Here is a 7312-nt window from a genome sequence, read left to right as displayed (position 1 = left end):
TAAAATTCTTATTAGCTTGTTAATATGTCAGACATAATTGGAAAGTATGGAGTGTTTCCTAATTATTATCCTAGTAACCTCAACTCTATCTACTTTGGTTTTCTCAACAGTGTGAAGAGGTGTGAGCTTCAATTAATTTTTGGGATTATGAAATCACAGATTTAAAGGTGTGAAGTGTGTAAATGTCATTATCCTAATAAAAATTCAAATTTACAAGATGAAACCTTTGAATAGCCTTGAATAAATGGAATCTTTCAACAAAGCAAATCCTAAAATGTCCATAAGAGGGTGCACAGGCATTGTAGAAACAAACAAACCCAATTCCTAGAATGACACGGAGAAGTATATCTTTGTGGCCATGAAATATTTAACATTTTAGAAAACATTCAAAGCTTCCAGAGCATTTCGTTGAACATGACATGAGTGTATGCTCATCTGACTATAATCCTACTTTTCTTGATTTCTTCTGAATAAACAAGTTGTCACTATGTTGGTTCTTGGAAAGCTTAAATAGGATCAAATCAGGAAAGCAGTGTCAAAAAGGGGATGTAATTATAGCTGTTGCTATTGAAACAACTGAATCTAGGGGTTTTAAAGTCATAAGTCACTATATTAGAGAAATCTAGATCCTGTTTTATACTTATGTGAAAAGATGGACTTTTAACTTTAGGGGAGAGGAAATTAATTCTTAGAATAAGGGGCTTTGAGAAACTTTGAGAAAGGAAGACAAAAATGCTATAAAATGTCTTCTGAATTCAAAGTACAAAGTTTCTATTTGTTAATTTGGGCCCTAAAATTATTTTCTACTTTAGATTATATAATTTTGTGGAACATATCTGTAGGCTGACTTTAACAGATTATTTCATCCTTTGCAATTTTTTATGAAATAAACCCAACTTAAAAAAAAAAACAAACGGAAATCAACTTAAACAAAATAGCTAACCTAAAATTGACTTCAAATATTAGCATATTGACAAAAGGACCAATGCTCCTACAGAGCATTGTTTTCATAAATTTTCATTGCATGATGTTAAATAACTAGATGAGATCAAAAAAAATTTTCCAATATAATATCTTTTGCCTATTTTGTGATAACCTTAGAGAAAATTGAGAATTCTTTCTCCTATTAGTTTTAAGTAAGAGGAAATATAAATGATTGTTGGACATTCAGTATTAAGGCCAAATTTGAAGGAGCTACCTTAGAATAATCTCTGGTGATTTCATGTTACCTTTTCAAAATAAAATCAACTTTTGAAGTGAAATTTTATAGATGTTATGTGAATGGAAGCATTTTTTGGTTGTAGTATATCATCTACTAAGAGAAGCCCCACACCTCACAGCATTCCTCATTTTTTCACCATCAGGATCTTAGAACCACTTAGAACCAAAAATCACCATCATCGTATCTTTTAGGTGACCCTCCTTCACATGAGCCAATTAAGGGAAGATCTGGTAACATGATTCTTCATGTTGCTGTGTAGGTAAGAATCAGATTCTTGGAACTTGGTTGTCTAGGTAGATATCCAGATTATAGCCCTAGAAATTTAGCAGTAGAAGAATCTCTCTGCTTGTACCTCAGCCAATTTTTATTAAAGGTAAATTATCATAAAAAATTCTTGGATTGATAAACTAACAATTGTTGAATACTCTAGACTTATGTTAGGAATTAAGAGTGAGGACTGGGGCTAATCTATCTCATACTCCAGTTATGCAGTTTCAAGTTGAAATGGAGAATGTGGTCAATTTAGAAAAGAAAATTAATGTTCTTGCTGAGCTCTCAAAAATGTATTTCAGTGATGATTGAAAGATCTGAGATTCACACTGATCTCAAGAATTAATAAAGGTGAGACAAATAAACATGGAGTCCATCTTCCACGAGAAACAAGAAGGCTCACTTTGTGCTCAACATTGCTTGAATAATCTATTGCAATCTATTGCAATCTATTGAATATTTTAGCCCTGTGGAATTATCTTCAGTTGCACATCAGCTAGGTGAAGAAGAGAGGATGAGAATAGCAGAAGGAAGAGTTACTAGTGAAGAATATCACACAGTTTTACAGCAGCCTTTTGGAAATATGGATGACAGTGGTTTTTTTCTCTATTCACGTTATAAGCAATGCCTTGAAAGTTTAGGGTTTAGAACTAATTCTCTTCAACAGTCCGGAGTATCAGAGGCTCAGGATCGATCCCATAAATGAAAGATCATTTGTTTGCAATTACAAAGAACACTGGTTTACAGTTAGAAAATTAGGGAAACAGTGGTTCAACTTGAATTCTTTCTTGATGGGTCCAGAATTAACATCAGACACGTACCTTGCGCTTTTCCTAGCTCAATTACAACAGCAAGATTATTTTATATTTGTTGTTAAGGTGACCTGCCAGATTGTAAAGCTGACCAACTTCTACAGATGATCAGGGTCCAACAGATGCAGAGACCAAAACTTATTGGAGAAGAATTAGCACAACTAAAAGAACAGAGAGTCTGGAGAACAGATCTGGAACGAGTCTTAGAAGCAAACGATGGGTCAGGCATGTTAGATGAAGATGAGGAAGATTTGCAGAGGGCTCTGGCACTAAGTTGCCAAGAAATGGACATGGAAGATGAAGAAGCAGATCTCCATAGGGCTATTCAGCTCAGTATGCAAGGTAGTTCCAGAAGGGTATCTCAAGATATTCCACAGATATCAGGTACACATCTTACTTTGGAAGAGCTATGGAAGAGAAGAAAAGCCTACTTTGAAAAGCAGCAGCAGCAGCAGCAACAGCAGCAATAGCAGCAATAGCAGCAGCAGGATCCACCAGGACAGTTCTCACATCCATGTGAAAGGCCCACCACAAGTTCAGAAGCCCTAGGCAGTGATCCAGGAGATGTTATGAGTGAGGAAGACATGCTTCAAGCAGCTGTGACCGTGTCTTTGGAAACTGTAAGAAATAGTTTCAAAACAGAAGGGAAAAAATAATACCTTTTATAAATCATTTAGATGTTCTTAACTTTCCAACATTATTATCTGTGTGGTTACAGCACAGAGGGTCTGCTTTAGTCATGTGTCAAAGAAGCAATGTTCAACAGAGGAGATAAGACTTTTAGGTGGTTTGCAACAGAAAGTGGAAAAATGCATCAGCTGTAGGACTAAATAGTAATCCTCCATACACTAGCCAAAGAGGCATTTAGAGATTAAAGAAATTTAAAATAGTTTTCTAAATGTTAAGAATTAACAAAGGCAACATAAACCTCAGCTGCATAAAATAAGCCAATAAAAATATAGATATAAACACTTATACTTTTTTTTTTTAAGATTTATTTTACTTTAGAGAGAGAGAACATGTGTTAGTGAGATGAAGGGTAGAGGGAGCAGAAGAGGAGAGAATCTCAAGCAGACTCTCTGCTGAGCTTGGAGCCTGCCTGAGAGGCAGGGGTCCATCTCATGACCCTGAGATCATGACCTGAGCTAAAATCAGGATTCGGAAGCTTAACCAACTGAGCCACTCAGGTACTCCGCAATTAAACTTATTTAAATCGAAATATAATTGACATACAATATCCTGTTAGTTTCAGGTGTACATCATAGTGATTTGATATTTTTATATATTATGAGATGATCACCATGGTAAGTCCTGTTACTGTCACCATACAAAATTATTACAATTATTCTTGACTATATTCCCTATGCTCTCCATTACATCCCCATTACTTATTTACTTTATAACTGGAAGGTTGTATCCCTTAAACCCCTTCACTTGTCCCCTCATCCCTTACCACTTCTGGTACCCAATAGTTTGTTTCCTGTATCTATGGGTCTGTTTCTGTTTTGTTTATCTTGTTTTTTTAGATTCCATCCATAAGTGGGATTATATCCAATTTATTTCACTTGGCATTATACTAAAGTCCATCCTTGTCACTTATGATAAGATTTTAATTTTTTTTATGGCTGAGTAATACTAAATTGTACATACATAGCACATCTTTATCATTTATTTGTTGATGGACACTTAAGTTGCCTCCATATTGTGGCTATTGTAAATAATGCTGCAATGGACATAGGGGTGCATATGTCTTTGCATTGGTGTTTTTGTTTTCTTCAGGTAAATACACAGAAGTGGAATTGTTGGATTGTACAGTAGTTCTCTTTTTAATTTTTAAAGGCACTTCCACATTGTTTTCTGTAGTAGCTGTACCAATTTATATTCCCACCAACAGTGTTTGAGGGCGAGCTTATCTCCACATCCTCACCAACACTTGTGTGGTTTTTTATTAAAGATTTTATTTATTAATTCATGAGAGACAGAGAGAGAGAGAGAGAGAGGCAGAAACAGGCAGAGGGAGAAGCAGGCTCCATGCAGGGAGCCCGATGTGGGACTCGATCTTGGATCTCCAGGATCATGCCCTGAGCCAAAGGCAGGCACTAAACCCCTGGGCCACCCAGGGATCCCCACTAACACTTATTATTATTATTATTATTGTTTTTTTGTTAATAGCTAATCAGACAGGTGTGAGGTGATGACTTATTGTGGTTTTGATTTGCATTTCTCTGATAATTAGTGATGTTGAGCATTTGTATGTTGGCCATGTGTATGTGTTTTTTTTTTTTGGAAAAAATGTTCGAGCCCTGTGTCCATTTTTTAATCAAGTTTTTTTTTTTTTTAATTTTTATTTATTTATGATAGTCACAGAGAGAGAGAGAGAGAGAGAGAGAGGCAGAGACACAGGCAGAGGGAGAAGCAGGCTCCATGCACCGGGAGCCCGATGTGGGATTCGATCCCGGGTCTCCAGGATCGCGCCCTGGGCCAAAGGCAGGCGCCAAACCGCTGCGCCACCCAGGGACCCCTCAAGTTGTTTTATGATATTAACTTATGAATGTTTTTATATACTTTGGATATTACTCCTTATCAGATGTATGCTTTGCAAATATCTTTTCTCATTCAATAGCCGCATTTATGTTTTGTTGATAGTTTCCTTTGCTGTGCAAAAATTTTTTAGTTAAATGTCATCCCAATTGTTTATTTTAGCATTTGTTGCCTTTGCTTCTGGGGACTGGTCTAAAAAACTATCACTAAGACTAATGCCAAAGAGCTTACTACCTGTGTTTTCTTCTAAGAGTTTTATGGTTTCAGATCTTGAATTAGGGACAAATGGGGCTAGACAGGCTAGGTAGGCGGCCACGGAAGCAGGCTCACTAAAATCCCTAAAATGCTGAGGTATAGGGAAACCAGAGATAAGGGAACCAGCCAGATCGCCCTGCCCTAGGTGTGGGCAGGGAGGGTGTCTTTTTTATGACAGTCATTTGTGACCAACAAAGAATAATCAGACCCCAAAGAAGAAGTAAGCCATTAAAGATGTTATCACTAGTCCTTACTCTATGGTCATGTCAATAGATAATGTTAAAAGGATTTAGGATCCCTGGTTGGCTTTCAATAAAAGACCAACCCTAGGAGCCCTCAGTGGCAACCCAGTCAGAACCCCCCTCAATTCTGAGAACTTTCTCTTTGTATTCTCACTTAATAAACTTCTATCGCTTTACTCAGTCTCCTTTGTCTGCGAGATTTGTTCTTCAACTCCCTGAGACGAGAACCAAGCTCTCCTGTATCAGTCTTACTTTCAAGTCTTTAGTCTATTTTGAGTTTATTTTTGTATATGGTCTAAGATAGTGGTCCAGTTCCCTTCTTTTACAGGTAGCTGTCCAGGTAATTATACTTTGAGTGAAAAAGAAAGCAAAGATATATTAATCCAAATTTCATCCCCTAAGGAGAGAGAGGTCTGAGCATATTGTGAAGGGCAGTAACTAGTCATCTCAAAAAGAACAAAGGACAAAAGAAATAAATATAGTCCATGTAGTCAACATTTAGCTACCATTTGCCAGACATTGGTCAACAGGTTGCTGTTTTAAGACTGATCAGCTTAGTCCTCGGAGTTCTAAAGAGATAAGCTTATCTTTCTCTTAGATTCTATGTCTACTCAGAAGATGTCAGGTATGCTAATACTTCTAATAGACATTCCAGTCACCCTGTATTAATTACTGGACACTGCAGACTTGTGTATAACTGAGTTCTAAAAGGCAGTTATGTCTTCTAATTTAGTGTTGATATGGGTCTTCTGTGGCTCATTATGCTACATTGGTATTTTTCATAGTAGTCAATTAATTTTGTAGCTCAACTGGACAGAGTTGGTGCTCCTTTGACATTTAATGTCAGGGTGGCAGAGAGTTTCTCTTAAAAAAAATTGCTACATTGGAAATAAAGAGTGTTTAAAGGAATTGCTTTATATTGTGAAGATAGCTAATGTTTTGTTTCATTTTGCCTTTCCTTACTCATAGGCACCAGGGACAGCCAAGGTTTTTTAATTCATTCTTCAACCAGTGGTAAGGACTCCATGTCATCCTTCAAAGACAGTTTGATATTTATCTTCTTCAAAGATCTCGAGGGAAGGAAAATCTATAAGCTACCCTGGTGACCCATCTCAGTGTAGAATAGACCTTATACGTTAATACAAGAAAGAATGAAGAAAATTTCAGTTTGACATAAAAATCATCATTTACAACAGGTCACTGAGAATGAAGGGACGACCACGCATTCCTTCTCTTCCCGTGTGGAGAAGACGAATGGCCTCTCACCGCCGTAACTTTCCCCTGAGTTCTGCCTGAAATCCTTGCAATCAGTGAATGTTAAATGAAGGGAGATCAAGAATAGCTGTCAGGCAGTGGATGTAATTATGGGGAAATGAGAGGTCGAGAAAAACTGAATATCCTCCTATTCTTCTACATCATTCCCCCCCACCTTTTTTTTTTTTTTTTAAATTCATAGCCTTTTTTTCTGACTTTCCCCGGGTCCCATCCATTTCTCCCAGCTCATTTTCTCCTAAGTTCCTGACAGTGAACACAAACTTAGGTCATGACAGGTCATGACATTCAGGTGCAGAACTCTCTGAGTTTCTGTGACAGAAAGAAGTTAAAAAGAAAAAGAAAAAAACAAAAAAACCCAAAAAAACAACCAACCAACAAACAAACCCACCCTGACTTCAGGTGAATGAGGTTGGGCTAGACATAGATGCTGGAGTGTTCATCTCAACTCAAGCTCTGAGATTGATGCCCTGGGGATAGAATGGACAGGTGGTGGGTGAAGGGAGTACACTTTGATGAAGCAGCATACTAAGTAGACTCTTGGGCCCCTAACACTAAGGCCCTGCTCTGTTAGGTCTCAGGGATAATCTCTCTTCTTCTAGCCACATATACCATAGTTTGAAACTTTAAAGAAAACAAGTAAAAGCAACCAAAGCCGGAGTTATATTTTAATAAGATGATAATTTTGAACTACTCTC

The 7312-nt window shown here is 37.2% G+C and overlaps 1 pseudogene; it reads left to right on the top strand.

Annotated features, from left to right (window-relative positions):
• The first annotated feature begins 1050 nt into the window (after positions 1 to 1050).
• Positions 1051 to 4506, top strand: LOC140611911 (ataxin-3-like; annotated as a pseudogene).
• Positions 4507 to 7312: the final 2806 nt, after the last annotated feature.

This window comes from Canis lupus, chromosome 2 (assembly GCF_048164855.1).
Source record: "Canis lupus baileyi chromosome 2, mCanLup2.hap1, whole genome shotgun sequence".
Taxonomy (NCBI): Eukaryota; Metazoa; Chordata; class Mammalia; order Carnivora; family Canidae; genus Canis; species Canis lupus.
Note: the sequence above shows the minus strand (reverse complement) of the source record. Positions and strands in the feature narration are given on the sequence as shown.